Here is a 12,045-nt window from a genome sequence, read left to right on the forward strand (position 1 = left end):
CCAACTAAGTCAGAGCTTAGAATGAAGCTGAGTCTTATGACTCCTCATCTAACGATTTTGTCACTGTAGTGCACGGCCCAAGATATTTCCACAGATCAGTCTACTTGAAACTCAAAATACAAGTAATTGAAGTAAACTGCCTGATTTTCTGGAAAAGAAAACATCATATTCAGAAATTCAATTGCATTTTAACAATAGCTAAGACTAAACAAATGGCATTGTGGAATTTACATAGAAAAATTATTTGCCCAATTTATGAACAGAGGAGGATGTTGTATAATCTCTCAGTGTTGCAAAGCAGAGTGATACTGTCCATTAAATAGAAACACACACATGGAATGAAAAGACTGTGCTGCACTGTTCTTTATTCATGCATGAGCCACCAGAACTGATCTGGGGTGACTTACCTGCCGTGTTCCTCCTAATTCACTCTTTGTCAGGCAGGGTAGATGCAGCATTTGAGGCTGCTGCTGGAGTTGTCTCCTCTCCCCTGGGACTCCTTCTGATCTCCTCAGCCACCTCAAGGGTTTAACCTCTTCTCTAGACTTGCAGTTTTAGTCTTATTGTGACATATAACTTTCTTCTAATTGATGTAGAGAGCGTTTGGCTTTGTTGTGAGTAGAGAGAGGGGAATGCACATCACTGGACAGTCATCAAGATCAAACATATACAAAAATCCAGCACACTTATGTGGACAAGTATTATCACCTCCAAGTCAATCTCCAGCGTGTTACTATGCTATCAGTATCCCTCTTTTTTTTTTTTTTTTTTCTGCTTTAAGTTGCTTCAAAGTGAAACTTTTTATGTCATGCCCCAGGGAAGGGATGGAGTGGAAAAGGCATTCTTCCACAGTTGTCTCCTATATTCGCTTTGATTATTTCCCCTAATCTTATAGTTGACACTAAAGAAATGCATAGTACAATATTATAAATGTATTCTTATTTATAGAATCAAAAGTGTTTGGTAATATTTGGGTTTAGAATAGAACTATTTAGGGGAGGGGAGGGACTCAAATATGAATGTGTTCTGTTGATTTTACACACAAATTTAATTTTTTTTTTACAAATGATATTTTGTCTTCTAATATATAACAGAACAGATAGGGAGCTGGCCTAAAATAAATTATTAAAATTATTTTTGTGGGTTTAAACTTAAATCACACATGAATTCCTCACACCTCTGGGTTTGGACCAGGACAACATAGCACTTGTATAGGACTTTTTTTGCCAGTGGGTACCTGGTACTCTAGTTAGTGAGGAAGATGGGAATTATTAGATCCGTATATACTAGAGTTGTTACCAGGACCCCTAAGGAGTATGTTGTTTGAGTGAGTTCATTTCATTAAAATGAAATCTACTGAGTAAGCTCTGGCCATTAGAATGTCAGTAGAAGTGATCTGTTTCCAGGCCCATAAAATTCTCCCACCATGCAGCATCTCTCCAGGATCTTTTTTATTCTGGCTGTTGGGGTAGAGATGAACTGAAGAATAACCATGGATAAAGATCACAGGGCCTGGATAGTTCTGACTTCCTGAATAACTGTGGAGGAAGGCTGTCTAGCAAACTCTTCACCCCCCTGCGGTGTTACAAAAAGCAAAAAATGAAATTTTATTCTGTTAAAGTTATATGTCTATATGTTGCATTGGTGAGCTTACCCTAATTCAGAGAGCAAAGAAGGACTTTCTAAGGAGGTGACAGTAAGCAGAGATTTGAAGAATGATTAAGAATTGTCTTAATTGGTGGGGGGAGAGGGAAGGAGGGAGAAGGGATGGAGAGAGAGAGAGAGAGAGAGATTGATTGAGAGAGATTGAGAGCAAAACTTTCCAGAATTGACCTTTGGACTTTTTTGGACTTAACTCCAATTATTCCCATACATGAACTGCATGATCCAGTCAAACTCGCCTATTTGTCAAATCATTGAACATATCTCTGCTCGTGCTTGCTGCATAACTCTCTTTCCCTAATATCAAATTGCCATGTGCCTTTCCAAGTATAGTTCAAGTGCTATCTTTTCTGTGAAGCAATTATCCCAGCTGAAATTGACCTCTTTTTTTCTCACCTCAGTTTTGGCAATTTGAATCTTTTATTAGAAAACAGAACTCAAGAGATCAAACTTGAAAGAAAAAAAGAAGTTAACTTAGAATAATATGTATATATAGTGATATATGGTAAAAATGAGATCAATTGTCTTAAATATATAAGCTAGTGTCAAAATTCTCAGCTTTAATTTCTTGGGAGAATAAATGAAATTTTAAAAGATTTTCAACTATCTGGTGAATGAATTAGTGCAGAAATACCATAAGCCACAGAACATAACAGCCATCTCTCATGTATCCTTTCCTGAACACATTTCCTTTCTTCTAGGGGGAAAGTCATCTGTCATTTTCAATAATCATTTTCTTGCTTTTTTATAGTTAACCATCTATGTTTGCATCCCTAAACATAATAATTTGGTTTTGTCTATTTTTAAACATCACCTAAATGAAGTCATACTGTCTACATACTTCTGTGACTTGTTTCATTCATTCAACATATTGTGTTCACTGTGTTTAGCAGTAGTTTATTCATTTTCAGTGTTGCATAGCATTCCATTTAATGTCATTATTTATTTTCCCATTCTAATTTTCATGGATATTTGGGTTATTTCTTGTATGGAACTATTACAAGCAATGAGAAATAAAAACTCTTTTATGTGTCTTTTGGTGCACAAGTGTATGAATTTCTTTGTGATTATACCTAGGATGAGAACTACAGGATCATAGGCTATACACATTTTCAATTTTACTGGATAATGTCGTAGGATTTTCCACAGGGATTGTACCAAATGGCACTCATAGTTGCAGCTCATATGAGTTGGAATTGTTAGGCTTCTGGATTTATTCAATCAGATGAGTGTGAAATTGGTTGATTTTCATTTTTTCTAGTAACTTGTGAGATAAAACATCTTTTTATAAATTTCCTCTTTTTGAAGTATCTATTAAGATATTTTTCCCATTTTCTACTGGGTCTCTAGACAGTATCTCTTTTGATTCTAGACATTATGTATAACTTGGATACCAGTCCATTGTCAGTGTTGGGGAGGAAGAATTTTTCCTCTACTCTTTTAGGTTCTTCTTGCTGGGCTAAGCATTAAATTGACATGGGACAGATTAACAGGAGAAAATTAAACAAAAGTTTTGTAACATGTATACATGGGAGAGACTCAGGAAAACTGAATAACTCACCAAAATGGCTGAATCCCTCACCTTAAATAACATCCTCAGCTATAGACAAAAGAGGATGTTGAGGGTAGTGGTTTGGGACCTCAAAGGGGAAGAAGGCAATTGACATGGAGATGGAAAAACACCTAGAGGGGTGGGATAGGGAGGGTGGGAGGGAGGGAGATGCAAGAGGGAAGAGATATGGGGACATATGTATATGTATAACTGATTCACTTTGTTATAAAGCAGAAACTGCCACACCATTGTAAAGCAATTATACTCTAATAAAGATGTTTAAAAAAAACCCCAAAAAACAAATGTTTAGTAAACAAATATTTGCTGGGCCATGCAGAGACAATAGGACACAGAGGAGAATTTTACACGTAGACTTGCTAGGTTCTTCCCTGTCTGCACACCTAGTTCATTCTATAGTTACTTGCGGTGACAGCTTCCTTCCTGGAACAGGTCCTCTGTCTACATTCTTTAGGTAGTTAGGGAGAAGATCAGGGTTTCTTCAGAGTTTTTTGGGCCTCGATTGTTTTCAGCCTGAAATAATCTACATGCCGAAGAGATATTTTGGGGTGACAAATTTTTCTTCCTTACATCAGTTAAATATCATGCAAATATATTCTCCTGTTTTGCAATTTCTCTTATTTCTCTAGATGATGTATTTTGATGAACAGAAATTCCTTTTAAAGTGGTAAATTTAGCTTTCTTTGGTCTTAAGAGTTCCTTCCCTGCCACAAAGTAATGAAACTATTCACTTGTATTATCTTCTAAAAGCTTTATAGTTTTGTCATTTGCATTTAGTTCTATAATTTATCTAAAATTAATTTTTTGTGGATGGAGTAAGGTAGAAATCGAATTAATTTTTTCCGTATGTATACAAAAATAACCTAGTAGCATTTCCTGAAAAAAAAAAAATCTGTTCTTTCCTTGCTAATCTGCAATGCTACATTTAACAAATATTTACATATGCATGGATTTATTTCTGGACTCTCTATTTTGTTGCATTGATTTATTTTCCTATTGCTGTGCCAGTAGCCACACTGTCTTAATAGTGTGACTAATAGAGCAAGTATTCCTTATTTTTTTTTCTTTTTTAAAGTGTATTTTTGCTATTTTGATTTTTTTTTTAATAAGTTTATGTATTTTTATTTTTAGCTGTGTTGGGTCTTCGTTTCTGTGCGAGGGCTTTCTCTAGTTGCGGCAAGCGGGGGCCACTCTTCATCGCGGTACGCCGGCCTCTCACTGTCGCGGCCTCTCTTGTTGCGGAGCACAGGCTCCAGACGTACAGGCTCAATAGTTGTGGCTCACGGGCCTAGTTGCTCCGCGGCACGTGGGATCTTCCCAGACCAGGGCTCGAACCCGTGTCCCCTGCATTGGCAGGCAGATTCTCAACCACTGTGCCACCATGGAAGTCCTGATGGGTTTTTTTGGGTACAATTTTCAGAGTTGAGAAAAATCCTTACTCCATTGAATCTATAGATCAATTTGGGAATATTTGGCATCTTTATCACACTGAATTTTGCAATTTTCGGGGAGCAAAATTTGCCACCCCAAAATGTCTCTTTGGCACATAGATTATTTCAAGCTGAAAACAATCAAAGCCCAAAAGATTCAGGAAAAAACTGACTTTCTCCCTGTCTAAAGAATGTAGACAGAGGACTTGTTTCAGGAAGTGAGCTATCACCATAAATAACTATAGTATGGACTAGGTATGCAGACAGGGAGGAACCTAGCAAGCCTATTTGTAAACTTCTCCTCTGTGTCCTATTGTTTCTGCATGGCCCAGCAAATATTTGTTTACCAAACATTTGTTTTTCCATCTTCACGTCAATTGCCTTCTTCCCCTTTGAGGTCCCAAACCACTACCCTCAACATCCTCTTTTGTCTATAGCTGAGGGTGTTATTTAAGGTGAGGGATTCAGCCATTTTGGTGAGTTACTCAGTTTTCCTGAGTCTCTCCGATGTACATGTTACAAAACTTTTGTTTAATTTTCTCCTGTTAATCTGTCCCATGTCAATTTAATTCTTAGATCAGCCAGAAGAACCTAAAAGGGCAGAGGAAATTTTCTTCTTCTGCCACACTGTCCATTTGTTTTATGTCACCTTTAAGCACTTTTTCTTTGTTGTAAGAAATTAAGTCTCCATTTACTAAGTACTCATCAGAGAATGTGTGCTAGGAAGTGTGTGTATATGTGTGTATGTGGTGAAATCTTTCTAGTGAGTCTTTCCATCTGGCCTCAGAGAATAGAAAAACATCAACTGTCTTGCTGTTGACCTCTGTCTTCACCACATAATAGTTCTTCATTTTAGTAGAGGCGCTAATTATTATTAGGTTGTGTTTCACTAGTGGAGATGGTTCTGTCTTAAAGGCCAATGCTCATGTGAATCATGGTCTCCTGACCACATCCTTCTGGTTTCTGATGAATCCAGTTGCCATTATATTTCTGAATTCAGCCCCATTTCTATGCAGTTTATTGGGTAAACAGATTCTGGATCTACTCCTCTGCTGGCCCATAAGAACAAGAAGACTCAATTGAGTCTGGGCTTAAGTCACATTCTCCAAATCAGCCTTTGCCAAGCAACCTTGTATTTGTAGGGTTATAGCAACCTTGCTCAGCCAGTGTTGCTTCCAGTACTCTCCTCTCCAATTGGCTATTAGTCATATGAATATGGAAGTCCAGGGCGTAAAGGTAGAATTCAAGAACTAAACTGTTCTTCAACATCAATGCTAAAATTTTCATAGAACAAGTTGTACCTGTATATAATTACAATTAATAACATTATTATTTTTAAAAATGATTTTGTTTTATTAAAATAAAAATATGGCCTTTTCTTTTTACTGAATATTAATATTATCTGATTCTTTTAAGCCTGAAGGTGAAGGTCATAGCTAAATATTATAAAATAAACATGCATGTGAGGGTATATGCCTTTTCAAAACTGTACCATATTGAGTCTATTTGGCAAATACAATGAGCATGAATCAATGCAAAAGAAGTAATCATCATAATAATTATTATATGTATTTCTTAGCACTTTATAGTTTTCAAGTCACTTGAGTACTCATCATCTCATTTGTTCATTACAAGCTATTTGCATAGGTAAGGAAACTATTTTTTATACCCATTTTGTACTTGAGGAAACTGATCAAAGAACCTAGATTAGTTTCTGAGTTACTAAGATGAAGAGCAGTGTCTGCTGTGATAAATGAGATAGATAAAGACTCCAATTCTAGGGTTGATAAATTATAAAATTATATTTAAAATATATTTCTATTTAACCCAAGTAACAGTGCAGAGTAGTAGAAAGGATACAGATTGGGAGTTAGACACAAGTCAGCCATCTACTAGCTGTGTGACCAAGAACAATATAACTTAACTTCCCCCAGCCTACTTTCTTTATCTGTGCAATGTGTAGTACCTAACCCTTAGATTTTTTGCAAGATTATATGAAAGCCTCTAACATGGAAGAGTTTTAATAACTTGTATCAATTATTTTAATAATTAAACTTTTAAACGTAAAATGGAGATAAAAATCAAGCAAGGCTATATATTCCAATATGTAATATTAAAAAAAATTCCAGACTTGAATTTGAAATATCTACTCTTCCTATTTGAGCAGCTATTCATTTCTTTCTGCATTGAGGAACTACTTTGTGATGTGTTTGTTCGAAAGGATCAATGTATGCTTCATGACTTGGAGAGAAAAATAATAACCAGGAATGGATGCTGTGATATGCTGTCCAGATTCTTGTTCAGTACTGAAGAGCTCGTTACCCTAATTGCTGGGAACCCTCAGTTGTCATCCTTCTCTGGAAGTTGACCTTGGTTGGAGGAGCTGCTTCTCCCAAAGTCACATCTCTTTCTCGAGGTAGTCTACATCCTGTGACTGGTTGATTCAGAGTATAAAGACTTGACTTTCTCACAACAATGTGGAACAAATCTGAAGGACCATTCCACCTTCAGAGCTGTTTATGGCATTTAGTTTTGACCATTGTTGAGACTGCATTTCATCCCATCTTTCCCATCTGCCCAATATTGCTTTCTTTCCTCCCCTTCCACACAGATTTTCGTGTAAGACTACCCTTAATAGATATTAATTGACAAAGTTGGAGAACACAAACTGGATTTAAATATCTTCAGATACCATGTTTCATATAGGTGAGCACAGGCCCTGTATTTGGTTTCTCAAATGGTTGTTCCTTTCACCCCTTAGCGATCAAGTTTCAAGATAATAGATTTATGCCATTTAAGGAGCAAAAATGAATGGCAGGGTGGAGGAGTTTTTTCACTCCTCCAGGAGTGAATGGAGATACAGATATATAAAATTAGGGGTTGCAGAGAGAGCTGGAGTACTTTTATTAAACAATAGCATTTCCCTGTTGTCACATGAAGTCTAAAATTTTATTTTCCAGAAGTTAAGACTTGTGAATATATTCTGTTCCTCTTTCCTGTAAACTCTCATCTACAGCAGTGGGGAATGCTACGGCAAGCTACCCTGAAGAAAGCAAATCCTATTTTGCTATAGTTTTAAAGTGTTTTTATGGCATAACTATATCCAGGTAGTCAACTGTGGATAGAAATGTACAATATACACAGAAATTCACTGTCCTCAAGTTAGGAGATAGAAGATGTGCCTTTTAGTTAAATACAACTTGACTGCCTCAGGGCTACCTCCTCCATGTCCTGGAGCATTTCTTTTCTATAGTGCTCTTGAAATTGGAGAATGTGGACATACTGGTGAGTAAAGATGTGTACAGCTGCAGGAAAATCATCTTTCTGTGCTGTGAGTTTTTCTCAGTGATTTGGAAAATATCACATTTTTATCCTCTTAATTTTTTTGGTCACATTGTACCTTCACAAGCAAATTATAAGAATATCACTTTTCCCTTTTGGTGAACTTCCATTTTGTCTCAAAAGTCTGGAGTGTTAGAGACTTAATGTGTAGGCAGTGACTGGAAAAGTATGGTAGTTTTGTGTTCTGGAAAGACCTAGTGCTCTTAGGACCAGAGCAATGTAAATAATGCATGCAAAACAAAATATACTAAAGTCACCAGTCTTTAGATTGATGTACCAGAAGGAAATACAGGGAAGAACAAAGTATATGAAGCCCAGGAAGAAAGCTCATGGAAAGAATGAAGTATATGAAAATGCATACAACTTGTTTGTTGAAAAAATTAGTTTCCTCAAGTCAGTTAAATAGTTTGCTTTTTAAATATGTCTATGAAGACATGTTAATTTCACCATGCTAAATGATAAAAAACCCAAAAAACTTGTGAACACATTTTATAAACAAATGTGTGATTTTTATAAAGCATCATACCATCTAGGAAAAAAATATATCTAGAGACATATGTGCACAGGTGAAGTCAAATCATGACAGACAAAACATTGTACCCTGCACATGTACCTGCAGCCACTTCATTATCCATGACAAATTACTAAGGAAATCATAAGGCAATCTTTTTGTAGCAGTTTGCTTATTTTGGGGACAAATGGTGAATTGCACTAAAATGACTTTTTAATAAAATAGTAACTTTCTCAATCCTTCTATAGATAAATGTACTGAATGGAGCTGTTTATCAGTTTTTAAATTCATGTCTTATCTATTTTCCTTCACTGAGGGAAAGGCACTATAATAAAGGGTAAGAATCTGTCTACATGAATTAATTCATTGTTAAATTTATTGAAAAGAGTGTATCACAATGTTTGCTTATATAGCAATTTTTTTAAGGCTAAATACTTACAATCAATAACTGCAAGGCAAAAATCTAATGATTTAACTGCCTACAACAAAATGGCTGCCATGAAAATGAGGCTTGAGATTTAGATGAGAAGTTAATTGTTGAGAAAATGAGTCATTTTAGATTCTTAGTCCATTTGCACGGAATGAATATGAGAACATCAGCCAGCAAAGAACACCAACAACAATCTTTCTTTACTGAAAAAGACCTTTCTGCAAATTTTTCCTTGAGATATTAATAGAATCTGATTGGTTGATTGGAGACATTTTCAGCCCAGCACCTGATGATCACTATCTTGACATTTCAATAAGAAGATGCAGTTAATGAGATTTCCATTGACAACACTCCCAAAACTTTGCACTTTCTCACTTCTTCAGTGGCTTTCTGGAAGTCTTCTGTCATGATAATTAACAAAGTCCATAAAAAAGAGAAAAAAAGGTACCAATTGCATTCTCTTAATAGGTAAGAATGAAATCTTACAACATGTGACCCTGAGACTAATGGGAAATTGTATAAAAGATGTCAGCTCTGTTTCAGTTCAAGCTAATTTGCCAAAGTTGACAGATTCAGTGCAATTGAATTGTTCATAATCAATAAGACATGAAAAATGTTTTGAGGTCTATTGCTTAGCCAATTGGAAAATAATTAAAATGATTTTGCATTCATTCCACAGATATTTACTGGTTGCTTAGCAAGGTGCTAGGCTTTCTGATAACCATTCAAGATCTAGCTGGAAACAAATGGTCTTTGCCTTCATGGTCATGAAAACAAACAGAAATATAAAATGAACTACACTGCTAAATTTGCATGAGTTTTAAAAAAGAAATTGTTTTTAAAGAAATTTTAAGTATTGCTTTAGGCTATATCTCCAGATTCATAAATTGCCCATCTTCACTTTGCTCTGTGTTAAGCACACTAAATTAATACCCCATGAACTCAAACACAGTGAAACACTACTTCTCTATTAGTTGTCACTAGTATTCTCTATGGTCCCATACCATTCACATAGAGTAGAAGCCCAGATCTCTTGAGTTTCTGAAGAAATAGAAGTCCCCACTAGTTGTTCAGTTCCTATCCCTGACTCTTTTTTTTTAATCTTTTTTTCCTCATTATCTTGTATTTTTGATGTCTAGTGTTAGTAACATGTATAACATCTACAGTGTTTTGTATCATATAAGAAAATACTGATGTAAGTACTGACAGATAATTCATCCTGTAAACAGACAATGCAAACTCTCAGTATCAATAATTACAGTACCGTACTTAAAATGTATTTTCTCTTCCTTATGATTTTTCTTAATAACATTTTCTTTTCTCTAACTTACTTTGTTGTAAGAATATATATATAGCACAAACAACATACACAATAAGTGTTAATTGACTTTTTTTAACATCTTTATTAGAGTATAATTGCTTTACAATGGTGTGTCAGTTTCTGCTTTATAACAAAGTGTATCAGTTATACATATACATATGTCCCCATATCTCTTCCCTCTTGCATCTCCCTCCCTCCCACTCTCCCTATTCCACCCCTCCAGGCGGTCACAAAGCACTGAGCTGATCTCCCTGTGCTATGCGGCTGCTTCCCACTAGCTATCTATTTTACGTTTGGTAGTGTTTATATGTCCATGACACTCTATCACTTTGTCCCAGCTTACCCTTCCCCCTCCCCATATCCTCAAGTCCATTCTCTAGTAGGTCTGTGTCTTTATTCCCATCTTGCCTCTAGGTTCTTCATGACCACTGTTGTTTTTTTTTTTTAGATTCCATATATATGTGTTAGCATACGGTATTTGTTTTTCTCTTTCTGACTTACTTCACTCTGTATGACAGTCTCTAGATCCATCCACCTCACTACAAATAACTGAGTTTCATTCCTTTTTATGGCTGAGTAATATTCCACTGTATATATGTGCCACATCTTCTTTATCCATTCATCTGTCGATGGACACTTAGGTTGCTTCCATGTCCTGGCTATTGTACATAGAGCTGCAATGAACATTTTGGTACATTGAATTATGGTTTTCTCAGGGTATATGCCCAGTAGTGGGATTGCTGGGTCGTATGGTAGTTCTCTTTTTAGTTTTTAAGGAACCTCCATACTGTTCTCCATAGTGGCTGTATCAATTTACATTCCCACCAACAGTGCAAGAGGGTTCCCTTTTCTCCACACCCTCTCCAGCAATTATTGTTTGTAGATTTTTTGATGATGGCCATTCTGACCGGTGTGAGATGATACCTCATTGTAGTTTTGATTTGCATTTCTGTAATGATTAATCATATTGAGCATTCTTTCATGTATTTGTTGGCTATCTGTATGTCTTCTTTGGAGAAATGTCTATTTAGGTCTTCTGCCCGTTTTTGGATTGGGTTGTTTGTTTTGTTTGCTTTTTTTTTGCGGTACGCGGGCCTCTCACTGTTGTGGTCTCTCCCGTTGCGGAGCACAGGCTCCGGACATGCAGGCTCGTCGGCCATGGCTCACGGGCCTAGCCGCTCCGCGGCATGTGGGATCTTCCCGGACCGGGGCATGAACCAGCGTCCACTGCATCGGCAGGTGGACTCTCAACCACTGCGCCACCAGGGAAGCCTGGGTTGTTTGTGTTTTTGATATTGAGCTGCATGAGTTGCTTGTATGTTTTGGAGATTAATCCTTTGTCAGTTGCTTCATTTGCAAATACTTTCTCCCATCCTGAGGGTTGTCTTTTGGTCTTGTTTATGGTTTCCTTTGCTGTGCAAAAGCTTTGAAGTTTCATTAGGTCCTATTTGTTTATTTTTGTTTTTATTTCCATTCCTCTAGGAGGTGGGTCAAAAAGGATCTTGCTGTGATTTATGTCATAGAGTGTTCTGCCTATGTTTTCCTCTAAGAGTTTGGTGGTGTCTGGCCTTACATTTAGGTCTTTAACCATTTTGAGTTTATTTTTGTGTATGGTGTTAGGGAGTGTTCTAATTTCATTCTTTTACATGTAGCTGTCCAATTTTCGCAGCACCACTAATTGAAGAGGCTGTCTTTTCTCCATTGTATATTCTTGCCTCCTTTATCAAAGATAAGGTGACCATATGTGCGTGGGTTTATCTCTGGGCTTTCTATCCTGTT

General features: G+C 36.5%; 1 protein-coding gene across 16 annotated transcripts in view; it reads left to right on the top strand.

Annotated features, from left to right (window-relative positions):
* The window catches only part of DNAJB9 (DnaJ heat shock protein family (Hsp40) member B9), a 714,883-nt gene that overhangs the window by 362,184 nt on the left and 340,654 nt on the right, over nt 1-12,045 (top strand). The gene's annotated exons all lie outside the window — the stretch shown is intronic.

The sequence above is a fragment of the Stenella coeruleoalba genome (genome assembly GCF_951394435.1).
Source record: "Stenella coeruleoalba genome assembly, chromosome: 9".
Classification (NCBI taxonomy): Eukaryota; Metazoa; Chordata; class Mammalia; order Artiodactyla; family Delphinidae; genus Stenella; species Stenella coeruleoalba.